Source organism: Cherax quadricarinatus, chromosome 22 (assembly GCF_038502225.1).
Source record: "Cherax quadricarinatus isolate ZL_2023a chromosome 22, ASM3850222v1, whole genome shotgun sequence".
NCBI classification, from domain to species: domain Eukaryota; kingdom Metazoa; phylum Arthropoda; class Malacostraca; order Decapoda; family Parastacidae; genus Cherax; species Cherax quadricarinatus.
In genome coordinates this window covers 29,264,420-29,284,168 of record NC_091313.1, presented here as the reverse complement: position 1 = coordinate 29,284,168, position 19,749 = coordinate 29,264,420, and positions in this window count along the sequence as shown.

Genomic DNA, 19,749 nt, shown 5'->3' with positions numbered 1-19,749 from the left:
TCAGTGACTCTGTAGATCTCTATGTGAAGAGTTCTCACCCCAAAGCCAGTCCGGGGAAGACTAAAAAGGAGGGGAAGCCTTTGTAAATGGAAAGGAAAAGGGAGGATCAGATAAAACGAGTCACCAGAACATTAGAGTTAAAAGAAGGACAGATAGACACAGAAAACATAATAGTCAGAAAGAACGGCAGGCAGAGAGAAAAACATCCACTCTGGGGGAACTTTTAGCAAACGTCACACTAAACAAGAGGAAAATCAGAGGAAAAGGTGATACAAAAGGGAAAATATAGTGAGGCAATGGGGTGAAGAGGGGACTTCTGGGAAAGGCCCTCAGTCAAAGAAAAGGGGAAAAGGCTGTAATAAAGAAATGGTGACGGTGGCTGGGTAAAAACCCTTTGTAAGGGGGTTGAGAGGCCCGAGGAAAAAGGGAAGGGGAAAATAAAATAAAAACGGGGGGTGGGTGATTTGGGGAAAACAAGGAGGGGCCGGGATCAAAGAAAGGATAAAAAATTTTTTGGGACTTTCTTCTAATGCAAAAGTAATAATTTTTAAATTCATCAGTGAAGATCAAAAGAGAGAAAAAAAAACAAAGAAGTTATCATAAAAAAACTGCTCTACACCTTTTTTTTCCTTAAAAAAGTTAAAAAAAAAAAAAAAATCCCGTGACGGGAAAAAAAAAAACCCGCTCATAGGAAGAGGAAGGGTTATACACTTCGGACTTCCCATTGACTAGTCCACTAATACACTAAGTGAAGGGGCCAACACATTTTTCGTTTAACTTTAAATGGTCAAAGTCGGCCCAAAACGTATTTTTTCTCCCCTCCTTTTGGGGGTTTTTTGTCTTTCCTTCAATCTGTTCAGTCCCCTTTGGAATCAGGTGGGGGTTTTAGAATAAGGGAAAAGCGGGGGGGGGGGAACCCATCATGGGAAAAGGCCAGAAATCTTAAAAAAAACGAAGGAACCCAAGAAAAATTTACAAAAAGTAAGAAAAAGGCATTGCAGATGGGATGGACAGAAACTAAAGAAGGACAGAGGAAGGGCAAACATGAGAATAGAATGAATTAAGGACGGAAATCTGAAAAAAGATCTAAAGGGGAAGATTGGAAATAGCAATTAGAGAAATAAAAAAAGGAAGGAGGCAGAGGGAAAAAAAAATTTTTAAATTTACTATGATTTTCTGTCATTGTGATTTTTACTAAATTTAAGTCCCGGATCTCCAGGCACAACATAATATTCAGTTCTTGAATAGCCCACAGAAAAAAGGGTCATGTTTTATTTATTTTATTAAAAAGGGCTTTTTTTTTAAAACAGATAGTCTAAACAAACATGTCTACAAAGGGGTTTTGTGTGGGGCACCCCCACACCCTGGTTGCCCGCTGGTACCAAACCCGGCCTGGGGCCCGGGCCGGGGAAGAAAGACTAAACTCATAAAGGTAATAAAAGGAAAAGACTACACCACCCATCGTATAAAAACTTTGTGTGGGAAAAAACTTTCTTCATATCCCAGGCTTGTCTGGTGCTTGCCGGGATAACCAGGTTTTGCTGTTGGTGGCCAGTTGACCCCTATCCATCCTCGGGTGCCCCCCACTTGGCCAGTATTGTCAATTTCCTCTTGAAGCACAACTGCCCCATCAGTTTTCTTAAATCGGTCTCCCAACCGGAGTCTATCGGAGGGTGTTCAAGTCAAGCCCCTTCTTTGATCTGACACTGGTGTGTTGAAATATCTAATCACAGATGTTGATAGAAGGCTCTCTTTTGTTCTCACTCCCCTGTTTTAAACGGGATTTAAAATATCTTTTAGGTCAATACTCCCCATAATGTTTCATCAGTCCCATAAACAAATTCTTTAAAAACGGAACACTTTAAAAATCATTTTTTTAATTAAGAGTAAATGGTGAATCAAAAGAGCACTCGCCGAAGAGAATTACGTAAGATTCTATAATCATTCCATGACTCGGGGGAATGATATGCAAACGTCCAGAATTATCTCGGGCGACAGTGGTGATTCAGTGCCACTGGGTTTTTTTAACTACCCAACGCAACGACTCAACGGGGCCCACCCCAGTTGGATTAAAAATGGTTCTACCGACGACGAAAAAAAGATCGGGTTTAAGGAGAAGGCTTTTTTTTAAAATAAAAAGCTTTTTTGGCACAACTTTCTGTGTGATTTCATTAATATGGAACGGTTTTTAACGGACCAATAAAATGGTTGAAATTAAAACCCTTTAAATTTTTTAAAGGTGTGGGCATGCCAGCAAGGCCCCGGTCAGATGAAAAAAATTCCCAGCGTGGGGTCTCACAGGGCTGATCCAGCAAAAATTTTTCTGTTTCCGCCTCCCAAACCTAACCTAACAAGGATGAAAAACGCTTGTGAAAAAGCTTTGATCGACCTTGGGTTTACCGTGGGTTTGAAAGTCGCCCTCGAAACCCAAGTGCTTCCTTTGCCTTTTGGGTCAACAGACTGTTGCCTTTGGTTAACGATCTCATATAAAATACCGGATTTTCAGTTGCTTTTTTGATAAAGGATCACCCGGGGCCGGGCTCACGGGACTGGGGCCCAGCAGTAACACCGGGTTGGGGGAAAACCCACCGGGGGGCCCTGGTCGGAAAGGCGGGTGACCCCCGGGTTCCCCATTAACCTCCAGGTACATTTTATAAAAGTCAATATTGTTTACTAAAGTATAAAATTTTTTTTAATTCATTTTTTTTCCAAAATTAATTCGAGTTCCAGCGTTTAAAACTGCAATTGTTAAACTGAGGAAGCGGCAGTGAGAGGGGAAGGAAAAAACTGGGTTTTCGAGGGTTCCCGGCCTCTTGAAAAACCAAGCCGGGAATTGCAGGCTCTACGCTATGTCCCCTCATGATTACCTTCATGGTGATCTCAAGTAGTTTTCAATGGAACGGAATCCGACACCCCTTTTGGGCAAGTGTTCCACAAAGGAAGGTGGGTCCATTGTTATGGAATTTTTCATTTCAACGACATTCTTCATTACCCCAGAATCCCATGCATATGCGACACTTTACACTGACACACTTACCCAAGAAAAAACCCGTGCTCTTTACATAATCACCAGCTAAAACATATCACGAAATAGATGGAAAGAAATTTACCGAAAAAACCCAAGGGTGATCGTCTCAAACCCCATGAGGGTAATGCGTGCATTAACATGAATGGGGGGGTGTTACCTGGAAAAAGTTGATATCTTTGGGTAAATCTGACTCAAACTGCCCCGGAAAAAACGTTCTAAATCTTGCAAAAAAGACAGGGAAGCTTACAGCCTTCCGTATCTCGCATCTGTTGGTGGGGGTTTTTAGATTTTTAAAAACACAAGTACCTCACACCTTGGTCTATTTCTGGTTTTGCCTGCCCCCCTTCTCATCTGCGACTGTTTGACGGAGTGAGAACAGACAAGACGTCTCATCCTGGTGCCCCGGAAGATCTGTCTTTTCGCAGGCTTTCAACCCCGGGGGGATGGGGGGCCTTCTTTTATGTAAAAGGCCCAATTGAAAAGTCCCAAATTTGGATCCATTTCGGGGGGGTGAAGAAAATTTTGAAAGAGGGAAAAACGCAACTTCCTCTGGCTGAACCCCTAAAACACCCTTTCCCTGGGATCATTTTTTTCCCCAGGATGACCAGAGGGCCAATTCACAGCATTATGATTCAACGAGATAAAAATCAGTTGATCAGATGATAATGGGCCCACAGATGGGTTCAACATCCTGTTCCCTCATATGTCTCATAACAATAAAATGCTTTTGTGACTGATGAAGGGAAAGCTCTTAAACTTTAATAAAATTAGGAATCCTTAACCTGTAACACTTAATAAAGCTAGGGGTCCTTTAACCCACTTGTCAGACCCTTTTAAAAAAGAGAGAGAAAGTGAAGGTCAAGGTGGGGGGAAGGGAAAAAATAGAAATAAGGTGGAAAGAGGGTTTTAAAAGGGGACGGGGCATAGATAACGCAAGGAAGTGGGAAAGGGAGCTGGAGAAAAGGAGAAAAGGACGAAAAGGGGCCAAAAAAGATGCAGAGAGAGATAAGGAAGAAATAAAGAAGAGAAGATATCAGAGAGGAAAAAAAATGGTGGAATGGAAACCCAGGAAAAAAAGGGCGGAGGGGAAGGGCGGGCCCTTGCGAAATTGGAAAAGTTGATCCGGGGAAAAAAAAAAAAAAAAAAAAAAAAAGGGGAAAAGGGTGGGGGAAAAAGAGAAAAAAAAAAGGGGGGGGGGGGAGAAAGAGAGAAGGGAGGGGTATGTGTCAAGGGGTCCCAGCACGACGATGATTGAAAGAACAGGGAAAAATAAAAAACAAAAAAGTCAAGGAAAGGGTGAAGGTTCAATAACAATAGGACACTAAACCCCCCAATGAAAAAAGCCAAAGACAGTAAGAAGAAAAAGCTGGGCAATGGAAGAAAACTTTGCTAATTTCAGATTGAAGAAGTGGAAGGTGTGAAAAAGTGTTTGGGGCCCTTTTGGGTTCAGGCCCAAAAAAGGGCATGAGGACAACACTAAAAAAAAAAAGAATATATATTTTATATATATATATATATATATATATATATATATATATATATATATATATATATATTATATTTTTTTTTTTAAAAAAATAATAATCCCAAAAAGGGGAACATTCAATACACAAAAAACCCCAAAGGAGAAACAAAACATAAGACGTTTCGTCCTACTTGGAATTGACTAGTCATATTTGTCAATTTTATGCTTCAAATCATTGAAAATTCATAAGCCTCTTTATCCTTTTGAATTATATGTGTATTTTTCATCACGGGATTGTGTCTTGTAGTTCTTTAAAAGACAACGAAACATGGGTTTGCACCAGACGAGATCTCATTCCCCTGACTGAATAAAAAAATACAACACAAAGGCCCACAAAAGCCCCCGGAGGAACAACACGCCTTGTTTTGAATCCACCAATTTCCCGGTAATTTTGACTTTTCAAACGGGTCATTTCTGCTCGTTTGTAACGGGGTTTGAGTGGGAAAAAGGAAATAACTTTCTAAAGGGGAACCTGAGACATTTAAGGAGGCAGAGATGTAAGAGGCTGGTTCCCAAGAATACTTTTTTTAAACATTATAATGGCCAAGGGACAAGGTGAAAAGAGTTATTTTATTTTTTTTTATTCACATCGGGCCCTTTCCCCCAGGCGGGTTCGAGAAAAAAGAACACTTTCATCTCTCCCCCACCGTTATAGAAGCTAAGATGTTGTGTAGTTTTAAAAAAAGGTTGGGTTACATGAGTGGGTGTGGGGGGGGTGAGTTGGACTTGACTAATTTACTGGTCGGATGGTCTCCCCGGGACGTGTCACCCAAATCAAAAGGGAGGGTTAAGCGGGGGAAGAACTGGGGCCCCCCGCAGGGCAGTGGCCTGTTCAGGTTTTCCCTTTCTTATGTTTGTCCTTCCGCCCTTTCCCGAAATTTTCTGACCTATAGTTAAGAAAAACTTCAACCTCCACCCCCTTTCAACTCGGTCTGTCTCCCCCCTCCCGGACTCAAATCCCCAAAATTTTTCCCAATCCCCATAAATGTTATACAGATGAAATAAAAATATGATAATTTAAAGGGGGAAAAGATGAGACAGGTACAGCATACCCGTAGAAGGGCTCTTTAAACTCGAGGAAGGTTCGAAGAGTCTTCAAATTTAATAAGATAAATGTAGTGTATTTTAAAAATTAAAACGTGGAAAACTTTTTAATTTTTTAAAAACCATCTTCGAAACCTTTCCCCGGGCAAAGACTTTTAAGGTATGGGGAGAGGGAAAAAAAGAAAAGGGGGGGAAGGAGGAAAAAAAAACTTTTTAAATGTGGGTGAAAATTAGGGCAAGGGGTAGAAAAATTTGATAAGGAAAGGGGGAATACAATTGCGTAACAAAAGGGGACGAGAGATAAATTCAGTGTTTCTAGTGGGGGTAAGAAAAAAGAATGTGGATGAGTAGGAACAAAAAACCTGGCTAAGATATATAAAAAGGAAGAGATAAGACAAGCCCAATAAAACCGGGTAAGCCAACAGATATTATGGTGGAAACTGAGTAAAAAAACTTGAACAAAAACACAACCATACGGACAAATTGTGAGCTTTCACCAAAAATATTTTCTTAACTTTTTCCCCGGACTCTGTATTTTCAAACAACCACATAATTCCATTAAACGATACTATACATCTTTTGGGATTAATCTCCCTAAACAACCCATTTCTATCTTAAATAATTTAACTTCAAAAATGCCCCCCCCCCGGGGCGAAGAACCGTGGGAAAGGGGTTCTTTTTAAAAGCCCCTAAAAACGCTTATAAAAATAGGTTTGGAGCCTGGGACCGGGGACATGGATGCGCAAAACGTGAGGCGCCGTCCAGGACTTTCGGGGGAAAAGGGAAAAAGGGGGAGGGAAGGAAAAGTTGGAAAAAAAGCAGAGACAGTGAAAAAAAACAAAAAAGAAAACTGAAACTTTAGGCAGACAGAAAACAAATAACCAGATATAATGTTAAAATTAAAGTATATATTTTTTAATGGGGGGGTAAATAATTTTTTGTTTTCCATTCTAGGTTTGAATTTATTCCCAAAAAACAGAAAAACTTTTCCCTAAAAAGCATGCGTATCCTAGGGAAAAAATCCCAACGTTTGTATATAAAAAAAGGGTAAACCACATATCCTTAAATCCTGCCGAAAGTCATGTTGCCAAACACAAAAACAACAAAGGGGTGAAAGACCTTATTTCAGAAGTTTTCTAGTCCAGCCCACTTCCCAAAAAAAGAACACAAAGAAAAAATGTGTAAATCCTGACTGGAGAAGTAAAGAGGGCATTCAAAAAGCCTGCGTGAAGGGAAGTTTCCCCCAAACTGTGAGTGCAAAACTCAACTGCTGGCACCTGCCGAGGGGGGCGTTAAATAAATGCATCTCCCTTTTTTTTACACAGCCTGACGGCTCTTTTCCCGCGGTCAAGGGGGACAGGCGCTCTGATGTTCTTTTTTCTGTTTTTCTTTCTGGTACAGCTGCTGTTTTTTCTGTAAAAGTTGCTGTTGTTACTTCGCAAATTTTTTTTTTGTGCTGTTCCTGTTGCCTCTACTGTGCTGCTGCTCCCCGGGTTTAGGGTCTAAAGATAACTATGCAGAAAAAAACGGGCAAGGAAAAGGGTGCGTATGAAAAGGGAAGGAGCAATGGGGGGACGAAAAAGGGGGAAAAAGGGGGAGGGAAGGAAAGAGGAGAATGATGGAGCGAGATAGGAAAAAAAATGAGGATGCTATAGTCAGTAAGATAGGAATGTTATTATTTTTATTATTCACACGGGCTGATTCCACCAAGGCAGGGGGCCCAAAAGAAACTTTCACCATCATTCACTCCATCACTGTCTTCCAGAAGGGTGCTTTACATCAGTTTTAAACTGCAACATTAACACCCCTCCTTCAGGTGCAGGCACTGTACTTCCCATCCCAGGACTAAAGTCCGGCCTGCCATTTCCCTGAACCCTTCATAAATGTTACTTTGCTCCCCCCAACACCCGTCAAGTATTAAAAACCATTTGTCTCCATTCACTCCTATCAAACACGCTCACGCATGCCTGCGGAAGCCCAAGCCCCTCACATAAAACCTCCACCCCTCTCTCCAACCTTTCCTGGGCCCACCCTACCCCCTTCCTTCCACTACAGACTGATCTCTTGAAGTCATTTCTGTTTGCTCCATTCTCATGTCGAACCACCTCAACAGCCTTCCTCACCCCTCTGGACACATTTTTGTAATCCACACCTCCTCCTAATTTCCCAAACTACGAATTCTCGCATTATATTCCACACACACATTGCCCTTAGACATGACATCTCCACTGCCTCCAGCCTTCTTCTCGCTGCAACATTCATCACCCATGCTTCACACCCATATAAAAGCGTTGGTAAAACTATACTCTCATACATTCCCCTCTTTGCCTCCAAGGACAAAGTTCTTTGTCTCCACAGACTCCTAAGTGCACCACTCACTCTTTTCCCCTCATCAATTCTATGATTCACCTCAATGTATCATTCTCAATTGCAAGAACAGCCTGATGAAGTTCACTGGATCGTATCTTCGACCAGGAAGTGTGAGGTTCACGTATCTCCAGCAAAGAACTACCATCAACAATAGGTAGGCGGAAGGTGATCTACGAGGGTGTGGTGGTGGTAGGTGAGGAAGCAGGTCCACTTAGGTGTGGTGGTAGGTGACGTAGACTAAGTAAAAAAAGAAAATATATGCAAATAGTGATGCAGTATTATCCAAACAGGAGATTTTAACAAATTCAAATAAGCTACATGGGGATGAAAATCGTTCCCGCTCTCGTGCGTAAAGAACTCTCAACGCTGCAATACTAGCAACAGATTTGTGACAGGGCCGTCCCTGATACGCTCCTGCCTCAACTCGAGATGCTCCTGTCTATTGCTAGTATTGCAACATTGCATAGCTACTGACGACGCACGAGAGTACAAAAGATCTAGAGTTAAAATTTCTACCCTGATCGTTTTTTTGCGTGTATATAGTGAATAATGGTGTTGGAAGACGAGGTGGGAAGGAGGAAATAGAGTGATAAAAGAAAGTTGAGAATGAAAAGTAGATATTGGAAGAAAAATAGAAGGGGGAAGGAAAGAAGAGAATGGAGACAATTTAAGATAGGTAAAATAAAGGGGAAGCCTAAAAGGGGGGGCAAGATTAGGAATTGATAAAAAATGTAACGAGAAAAGAATGACAAAATGAGACGATAAAACAAAAGGGATGAAAAACCCAAAACAGAAAATTAAACTAAACAAATGAGGTATACTGAGAAGAAAGACAAAGAAAGTAGGGAACAGGAGAAGATGGGGAATGGGAAAGATATAAAGTTAGAAAGAGATGAAGTGGCATTGAAAGGGGCGAGGATGAGGGGACAGAGAGGGGAGGGTAAAGGGAAACGAAAGATTGAGAGAGATAATACAATTGGGGGACAGCTGCCAGGCGGAAGGAATAGGGTCGGGACGGAATAAAGTAACGCAGAACAGAGGAATAGAGGGAGACGCGATGACAGGTCAAACTGGAACGAGGAGAGTCGATGAAAGGGAAAAGTTGGGACAGTGAACAAGCGAAAGAAAGAGGGAAAGAACAACTTAGATGTACGAATGACCTGAAAATAAATTAATAGAAATAAAAAAATTGGGAAATGCAATTGAACAATTATTCTAGAATACGATTATTTTTTTAAATAGATAAATTTGTCCAAAGCGAATAACTGACATTTCCTGCTGCACATTCAAAACTCCTTTTCCCTGAACTCCAAAAGGACTAGTGCAGAGTGCGGCTTGATTTTCTAACAAAAATTGGCACTGAAGTTTAAAGGTCATCAAAGGAGTTAGGTTATTCCTGAAACTAATTTCTAAGTTTCTTCAAAAAAAATAGGAATTGGAACCTCACAGCCAAACCAATATGTACCTTCCATTTAGTAAGATACAAACTTTGAAAGTTTAAAGCCTATTAGTAAAGGGCATTTTCAGTAGTTTTTAAATAGATCAGTATCGACCCCAGCATCTTAAGTTAAATATTCATTCTTAGTTATCGGCATGTAAGGATTGGCGATCTGTGAGATATTTCACAAATTATCACAAAAAAACCCCTATTTTAAAACAGGAGGCCCCATTAAAACAGGTTTGGGGGTTTCCCGGATCGCTATACAGAAAAGTTAGGTTCGGGTTACAGCTGTAAAGAAAAAATCACTGTAACGTGAAACATAGTTTTTTCCTTTCAAATGCATATCATATAACAAGTAAAGTAATAGATATGGGCCCTAAAAAAGTGCATATACAGTACACACATTACTTTAAAATTAATTTTTGCTTATAGTGAGTGGTGAATATATTTATTTTGGAAGTCTGAATATATGAAGAATGGCTATAATGAAAATCCTGTATGGAAACGCCGTAAAGCAAACAATGTAACGGAGCTCTCCTATTCAATTTCTTTTAATAACTGATAAACTGTACCAACACCGCCTAGAATCAATCCAAGCTTCTTCCTAAGGCACATGAAGAGGAATTCTTCTGCCCTAATTCAGTTTTTTTAATTGGCTAGTTCATCAGCTTTATCATAAAGGTGTAATTCAGTGAGTGATGGAATCCATAAGAACTTACACGAATTCCTTTCTCTGCTTATGTTTTAAAATATATCTTGGCTTCTCTAATTACGATGATAAAGCGGCATTGTGTGGGTCGACTCCTTCACCGATACATAGAATCAGTAATGATCAAGGAGTCATAAGGAACCTAGTGCCATCTGGATGGCAGCCAATTCAGTTTAGTGCAGACGCCCAGTTGTCAATCCTTTAGATTAGGATTAAGATTCATTATTTCAATACTGCTACCAAAATATACAATATTCAGAAAGACCATGGACGGACAGTAGTGAGGTTATTTAGCACAAGCACACTAAGTACAATTATATACATAATGTAATTACCTAGAATAGCCCCCAAAAATCAAAATGACTATTTCTCATCTAGGCAGATGGGAAACAAGTCTGGGAAATAACTAAGGTATACCTTCGGTGACATCCAAACCAAAATGAGAAAAACAAACACGGAAAGTAGAACAAGAGGACAGAATGGATGGAGGAGGCAGGACAGAGATGGATGAATAAAGCAGAATAGAGTGAATAATAAGGTAGAGGTCAGAGGGGGAGGAGGAGGAGGAGGCACGTGAGGACAGGAGGGAAGGGCAGGAGGGGAAACAGGATGGAAGGAGAGAGGGGAGGAGAAAGTCCTGGTGGGCGGAAGGAGAGGGGGAAAGAGTGGGTTGGGAAGGGATTAGAGGAAGGAGGAATGGAGGGGGAGAGAGTGGGAGATAGAGGGAAGGAATGAGGAGGAGGTGCAAACACAAAAAAAATGCGTAGTTGCTGTTAGCCCCCCTGTAAATCACTAGAATGGAGGGGTAGGAGATGGAAGGAGATGTGGGAGAGGGAAGAGGGAAATGGAGGACGATGCAGGGCTATTGGGAAAACTAGATTTGGGAGGAAAATAAGAGAGATAAAAAAAAAAAGCTCTATGTTTTTTCCATGTTTTCTGAGAGGTCGTGATATGGAAATTCTATACTTCCCTCCCCTTCCCCCCTTTCTCCTCACCTTCTCTTATCCCATGACTTTTCTCTTCTCCCTCTCCTCTTTTTTGCTCTTTCAGTTCTCTCTGCCTCGTTTCCCCCTGCCTTTCCCTCCTGTCCTTCTTTTTCTTCCCCCCTTCCTCTCTATCTTCCGGTGGAATCTGGTCTTTTATGATTGAGTTCACTGGTGAGGCAGTCAGTTCACTGGTGAGGCAGTCAGTTCACTGGTGGGCAGTCCCGTTCACTGGTGAGGCAGTCAGTTCACTGGTGGGGCAGTCAGTTCACTGGGTGAGGCAGTCAGTTCACTGGTGAGGCAGTCAGGTTCACTGGTGAGGCGGGCAGTTCACTGGTGAGGCAGTCAGCTCACTGGTGAGGCAGTCAGCTCACTGGTGAGGCAGTCCCGTTCATTGGTGAGGCAGTCAGCTTGCTGGTGAGGCAGTCAGTTCACTGGTGGGGCAGTCAGGGTTACTGGTGAGACGTAGCTTACTGTTTAGCAGTCAGCTCACTGGTGGGCAGTCAGTTCACTGGTGGGCAGTCAGTTCACTGGTGGGCAGTCAGCTCACTGGGAGGCAGTCAGCTCACTGGTGTGGCAGTCGCCACGGTGAGGCAGTCAGCTCATTGGTGAGGCAGTCAGCTTACTGGTGAGGGCAGTCAGCTTACTGGTGAGGCAGTCAGTTCACTGGTGAAGCAGTCAGTTCACTGGTGAGGCAGTCAGCTCACCGGTGAAGCGTCAGCTCACTGGCGAGGCGGGCAGCTCACTGGTAAGGCAGTCAGCTCACTGGTGAGGGTCAGCTCACTGGTGAGGCAGTCAGCTCACCGGTGTGGCAGTCAGCTCACCGGGGAGGCGTCAGCTCACCGGTGAGGCATCACTCACTGGTAAGGCAGTCAGCTCACCAGTGAGGTCAGCTCACTGGTAAGGCAGTCAGCTCACCAGTGAAGCAGTCAGCTCACAGCCAAGGTTCGGTTCAATTCTCCGGCACGGAAAAACACATAGGCAAGTTTTCTTGCACCTGCTGCTGTCGCCTAGCAGTGTGTTAACCAACTCTGTGGGTCGCATCCAGAAAAAAAAGGGTCCCGTCCTGCTGGTAATGTCATATCCGAGTAAGAAATCACTTCGGTTCTATTTATAAAAAATTTCCCGTAAACAGCTGGGAAATATTAGTTCTGTATAAAGGCATCCGTGTACCTAATAGTGTTAATTTGAAAATAAAGGACAGTGGCCCAGTGAACAAAGGGCATTTCACTATACACCCATTTATTATTATTTTTATTATTATTATTATTATTATTATTATTAGGAATCCTTAATTCTGAGTATTCATACAGCTTATGGAATCAGGAATTCAAGGGGGGTGGGTTCCCAAACCTTGGATCAAGAGCTTTCTCTACATCCGGGATCTTCCCGTCTTCAACAAGTGATATACACACAACAGACCCACAATACACCTGAGTATATAAAATTCACCTTATTACATTAAACATTCCACACACGGAAATTATTACATCTGCGCATCGAAAATAATCATATTAGATTTTTCATTCTAGCCATATTGCCTTATTTATTTGTATCATTTTGTGTATCATTATTAAATTTAGCATAGCAAATAGAGGCTCTTATTAGTTATAAAAACAGGCTGTTGCTGTAAAATACTAACAAGCCTTTGAAGCGGACAGACTGGAATCAACTTCACCTACAGAAACTCTTTCAGGAGGCAGTGACCTATAGGTTACCTGTAGTCGCTTCACGAGGTCACCGCTCCAGTAGTCGCCACTCCACCATTTAGACGGAATCCTGTGTCAGAACTTTATTCCTGTCGAATATGTTCTCAGTCTAGGAATCGCACCGACGCCCTACAGACTGCGGGCTCTAAGATGAGACAGAGACCACTACCAGCCTGACTGGTCAGAGACCAGGACGTAATGACTCACGAAATCATAATGACACGATTGCAAACAAACCTTACCACTGGCGGGGATAGAACCCACGTCGGCCTGGAGTTTTATGATTCTCTGATCGCGGTTCTATACTCACCGTGGTATGGTTTCAGGACGTAATCAGAAGACGGAAAAATCAAGCCTCAACACTAGACGAATTACATACCGTCTTAGTGCTTGATAAAAACACAAAACAGGAATCCGAGATAAAGTGCACCTGCGTTCTCACACTGCAGCTCCAAAATAAGGACCACCCAATAATGAAAACAAGCTCGAGGTTACTCGGCAGGTGCTCCGTCACAAGTGACTCAACGAGGCCCACATTTCCGCTCTTAACACCGGTCACAGCTGGTAGAACGCTAACATCGGTCACAGCTGGTAGAACGCTAACACCGGTCACAGCTGGTAGAACGCTAACACCGGTCACAGCTGGTAGAACGCTAACACCGGTCACAGCTGGTAGAACGTCAACTGGTGCAGAGGAAACCTTTCGTTCAGGACAGAGCTTCATAAGATGAAGATCTGATAAACTCTACCAGAGAGAAACGTATTCTATAATTCAGGATTACTCTGTAACTCTGAATTATAGAATACGATTCTCCTCTACTTATATTTTCGAGCAAAACTTGCTCGAAAGAGCGAGGGTGACTATATACGTGTTATGTACATCTGTACGTTGCTCATTTTATGTTTGTTTAGCATTTAATTATTAATGTTGCTATTAAAATTATTATTATTACAGGGATACCTACATCTGAAATAATATTGCAATAATCCTACCATTTTCTTTATTTTTCCCATTTGTATAATGTATGATCTCAGTGTTACTAACTGTTACGCAACGCTGAGCTGGTGAAACACTTCTCGTCATGCAAGACCCGCTCTCAAAACAAGCGGTGGACATGACAGCTGACAAACTGTCAGGTGGAGCTCCACCCTCCATACTCACCTGGACATTAATTTGCGTTTTGTTGCCAATCAGGAAGGATGTGAGATGTTGCTCTGTCTACATTAATATAGCCATGCATGGAAACACCTTACATATTGTCATCAGAGACATTTTTTGACACTTTTTTGGGTCTGCATCTTATGTCTATTTTTGGACTCTGGGGTTTTTTAACTCCCTTATTGAACATTGTCTCAAAAAGGAAAAGGACATCACCCCGAAATTCGTTCAATGTCCAAAAAAACACTAAATCTCACGAATCATATCTTGCATTAAACCCTACCTTAATTTCTACTTTATCATTTTTTGGTTTAATCCATTCGGTCTTGTTCCTCCCGTTTGGGATGGTAAAAGATGGTGCTTCCTGTATAAACACTTGTCTGGTTAAACATATTATAAAGGGTGTCAGCCCCAAGATGTCTGAGAAGTGTCACACCAAGATGCACTGGGGAGTTTCAGCCCCAAGATGCACTGAGAGGTGTCAAAAAAGACCCTGAGGTGTCAGCCCCAAGATGTACTAAAGGGGTGTCAGCCCAAGATCCCTAGAGGTTCAGCACCAGATGCAGGGGAAGTGTCACCCCAAAGATTCTGAGAGGTGTCAGCAAAAAGATAAGGGGTGTCAGCCAAGACCACTGAAGGTGTAACAAGTGCACGAGAGGTGTCGCCCCAAATGTCTGAGGGGGTTAAACCAAGACAGAAAAAGTGTCAGCCCCAAGACGCACTAAGGGTTCCCCAGATGCACTGGAGGGGTTGACCAGATGCACTGAGGTTCAGCACCAAGATACTGAAAAAGGGTGTCAGCCGACCACTGAAGGTTCAGCCCCAAGATGCACTGAGAGGTGTCGACCAAGATGCACTGAGGTTCGCCCCAAGATGCACTAAAGGGGGGTTCCCCCAAGATTACTGAAGTGTCACCAAAAAGATGCACGGGGAAAATTCAGCCCAAGATGCACTGGGGTGTCCCCAGATCCCTGAAATTCCCCAAGATGCACTGGGGAAGTGTCGAAAATGTCAGAGGTGCCCCAAAAAGTGCACTAGGAAATTCAGCACCAAGATGCACTAAAATTCAGCGCCAGATGTACTAAAGGGGCTCACCCCAAAGATTTGAAAAGGGGTGTCAGCAAAAAGATGCAGTGAGAGAGGTCCAGCCCCAAAGATGCACTGAGAAGTGCCAGCACCAAGATCCCTGAATATCACAAAGTCCCTGGGGTGTCAGCAAAAAGATGCACTAAAGGGGGTGTCCACCGATGCCAGAGGTGTCAGCACCAAGATGCGAGGGTGTCAGCATCAAGCCCACTGAAGTTTACCCCAAAAGATGCACGGGGGGTTCAGCACCAAGATGTCGGGGGGGTGTCGCCAGCCCACTATAAGTGTCGCCCCAAAGATGCACTGAGAAGTTCAGCCCCAAGATGCACTGAGAGGGTGTAAACCCCAATCCCTAGAGGGTGTCAGCCCCAAGCCCCAACTAAAGTGTCAGCACCAAGATGCACTGAGAAGTGTCAGCACCAAGATACTAAAGGGGGTGTCAGCAAAAGATTACTGAAAAGGGTGTCAGCACCAAATCCCTGAAAAAGGGTGTCAGCACCAAGATGCACTGGGGGTGTCAGCACAGATGTACTGAGAGGTGTCAGCAAAGATGCACTGGAATTCAACACCAAGATACTAAAAATGTCAGCCCCAAGATGCACTAAAGGGGTGTCACCCAAGAAAATGAAGGTGTCGCACCAGATGCACTGAAAGGTTTCGCCCAAGATCTTTGAAAAGGGTGTCAGCACCAGATGCACTGAAAATTCCCAGATGCACGGGAAAAAGTGTCAGCACCAAGATTTTGAGAGGGGTGGCCCCAAGATGCACTGGGGAGAGTTAAAAAAGATGCACTGAGGGGTGTCAGCCCCAAAGATCCCTGAAAAGGGTGTCCCAAGATCCCTAAAGGGGGTGTCAGCCCAAAGATGCACTGGAAAAGGTGTCAGCACCAAAACCGGGAGGTGTCAGCCAAGATCCCGGAAAAGGTGCACCCCAAAATGAACGAGAGGGTGTCAGCACAAGATGAACTGAGAGGTGTCGCCAAGATGAACTAAAGGGTCAGCCCCAAGATACTGAAGTGTCAGCACCAAGATGCACTGAGAGGTTCCCCAAAGATGAACTGGGGGGTTGCCCCAAGATGAACGAAGGGTGTCAGCCCCAAAGAGACGAGGGGGTGTGGCCCCAAGATGAACTGAAAAGGTATCAACCAAGATCCCTGGAGGTGTGCCCAAGATGTACTGAGAGGGTGTCAGCCCCAAAGATCCCCTGAGAGGTGTAAACACGGGGGGGAAAGTGTAAACCCCAAAGTCTGAGGGTGTCAGCACCAGATACACGGGGAAGGTGTCAGCCCCCAAGATGCACTGAGAGGGTGTGCACCGATGCGTGAGGTGTCCCCCAAAGATGATTGGGGAAAATTCCCCAAGTGCGGGGAAGGGGTGTAGACCAGTTTACGGGAGGGGTTCAGCCCAGATGCACTGAGGTGTAACAAGATGCACTAGAGGTGTCAGCCCAAATACTGAAGATGCAGCACCAAGTACACGGGGGGTGTCAGCCCCAAAGATCCTGAAGGGTGTCGCCAAGATGAACTGGGGGGTGTCAGCCCCAAGATGAACTAGAAGTGTCAGCACCAAGATGAACTGGTTCCCAACCAAGATCCCTGGGAGAGGTTCGCCCCAAAATGCACGGGGAAAAGTGTCAAAGATAACTGAAGGTGTCAGCCCCAAAGATAACGGAGGGTGTCAGCCCGATGAACTGAGAGATGTCCAAAGATGAACTGAGGGGTATCAGCCAAGATGCACGGGGAAATTCAGCCCAAGATGTACTGGAGAGGTGTCCCCAAAAGATGAACTGAGGTATAAACCCCAAGATGCACTGAGAGGGTGTCAGCACCAAGACCAGGGAAAGTTCATCACAAGATATTTTGAATCTAGACTCTTTTTTTCTTTTCTTATAAAACCCCTTGGGCGTTTAACGATTTTTGATGATCTGTCAGTGTGGACAGTTTTAAGTTCACACTCAATTTTCATGAATGGACTTTGACTTTTGGGTACCATTACTAAGGGTTTTGGGGAAATGATCACAAATCACTTGTTTCAATATATCATGGAATTACCCAGATTTTTAAATAAATCTTTTAAATTTTCCGGGGACTTAGGATGAAAAAACCTGGGTGGGGTAAATTGGGATGTCCCGACTATGGGGCAGGGGGTGATCTTTGGGTTTCAAAATTTACGTTTTTCAGGCATAGTTCTGCTGCCCCGACAACTTTTTTCCGAGAAAATTAGATCTAACAAAAAAAGATCCCAAATGGATAAAAAAAGTTAAAACATCTCATTGGTCGAAGGGATATAAAATATCAAAAAAAGGGGTGGCAGTTAAAAAACAATATATTCAATTAAAGAAAATAAAAAAAAGAAAAAAAAAGCAAAGGGGTTAGAAGCTAAGGTCAAGTTAAAGATACAAAAGGTTATTTCATTCGAATAAGATTAGGACAAGATTGGTCCCCTTAAAAGTATTTGGGCAGATCACGACAGTGATAAGGATATTTTGAAATTCTCAATCCTACTTCTTCTCAGTTTTTCCCCCCCGGAAAAATTGCGATATTCCCGAAAAATGATTAGTAGAACAGGGGTAATAAACTGTACGATTGCGGCTAGTGACATGGTCCCAGACAAATAGAAAACTAAAACAACAAATCCCCGGTCCCGATGAAATGTTTGGAAGGGGGTTAAAAAGGGAAATTAAAAAGACATAGCATACCTTTGGGTAATCTTTTAAAATATCAACCCCCTGGCATAATTTGATGTGGAAAAAAAATGTAATACCCATTTAAAGTGGTGCGGTCCCTTGGGTTTTAACTATGAAATAATTAAACCCCCATATGGAAAATTTAGGCAATAATTGCCGAACAATTTACCACTTAACCCGATTGATTAATGAAACTCAACACGGTTTTTCAAGGGGCGTTTTTTTGGGAATTCTCTTTTTCACTAAGGTGTTTGAGGAGGAATCATGGCAATGTATGATATTTTTTATGGACTTCATAAGGCTTTCGATGAGTTCCATCAGAGGCTAGAAACTTAAGGCCCCGGAAAAGGAGGAGAAATTTTTTTTCCCGGGTAGAGGGAGGTGACAAATAGGCAGCAGAGAGTTTATAAATGGGGGGGAAATCAGAATGGGGCACTGGGGGTTTCCTCAGGGGTCATGCTCCCGGTTGTTCAATTTACATAAACGAAAAGATGAGGAAAAAATAGCGACTCAAATTCTGATGACCCAAAATAGGGCCCTCAACATTCTAATGGGACACTAGAACACTCCCGGATGATTTGAATAGCTGATGCAATGGTCAGAAGTAGATCGATTTGCCAAAACAAAATTCTAAATATTGGACAGTTAAAAAATAAAATAAACTAAAAATTTTAATCTTAATACCCGATTGGGGAAAGGTTTGGGGGTTCTGTTGAGTAATCTAAAACCGAAAAACAGTGCTTGTGTTTCAAATAAAGCTAACAGAATTTTGCTTATATCTAAAATATAAATAAGAATTAGGTTGTTCTTCAACTCATATCCTTGTTGGGGCCCCATTTAGACTATCTGTGGGTCACCTTTACAAACGGTATAAAGTCTGGGAAAAAGGGGACGGGGAGGGTGACAAAAAGTCCCCTTATCAGAAAACCTATGGGGAAAAACCCGAAATTTGTCTTAGGCGTGTTGGGGGGGATATCATCGGGTTATAAATGGAAAACAGGAAAAAATAATGAGGGTTAAAAAATACTGAAAATTTCCACAAGAAGGACTCTGAATGGTTTCCAAATTGGAAAAATTCAGATTCAGGGAAAGGGTATGGAAAAACTGGTTTGGTAATAGAGTTATTCAGGCTAAAAAGTTCTTAGTTTTAAAAAAAGTTTTAAAAAATCATGGTGGTTGTGGGGGGGTGTGAGTTGGACCTGACTGCTTGGTGCTGGGTCTGGTGCCGTGCTCCATCCCCAAGTGGAGGGGAAATGGGTGGGTCATTGGCTAAAACAGGGGACTCATTGGGGCCTAATCCTTGGGGCATGGACCCTCCCAATTGGTCAAACCAGTTTGGGGGTTTTTCTTTCTTATTACCATAATTTTGATGTATGGACTCTACACCCCTTTTCTGTTGAAGAATCAGTTTAGGAAGAGGGCTATTTCTGCATGCAATTGTGACCCCGCTAAAGACTTAATGGATCATTTTCTCAATCCCTGTAGGGTGTTCATGAATTTTTGATATAATTAGTACAGTATTTGACTTAAATAAATAAAATTTAAATTTATTGCTTTTTGGGATTTGGTTGATAAACTTTTAAATAAATTAAATTTTCTCATGGGTCCCAAAAATTTTTTCACTGAATTCTTTTTCAGTAAAAATGAATTTTGTCTTCTTTACACCCCCGTCCTTAGGCTGGTGAAAAAGTGATTTTTGTCTAAAATCTGAGATGGTTTGCCTACAAAGGATTTTTAAAAAAGGGCAAGCATGCCACATATGTTCCCCTTTCTGGTAATATTTGTCCCCCAATCTAAAAAAATAAAAAGCCTTTGGATAAAATCTTAAAATCTCTCCTTGAGAGCGTTCTTCCGTTTTGTGAGGATTTGGGAAATTTCTACTTCCTCGTTCCTCGCCCTTTTCTGATTTTTAAAGCGATCCCCCCTCCTCGATATCAGTTATGTTCGGGGTTTTTGGATCTTCAACATCGCGTTTATTATCTTTTCTGAAAATTAAAAACCCCTTTTTTC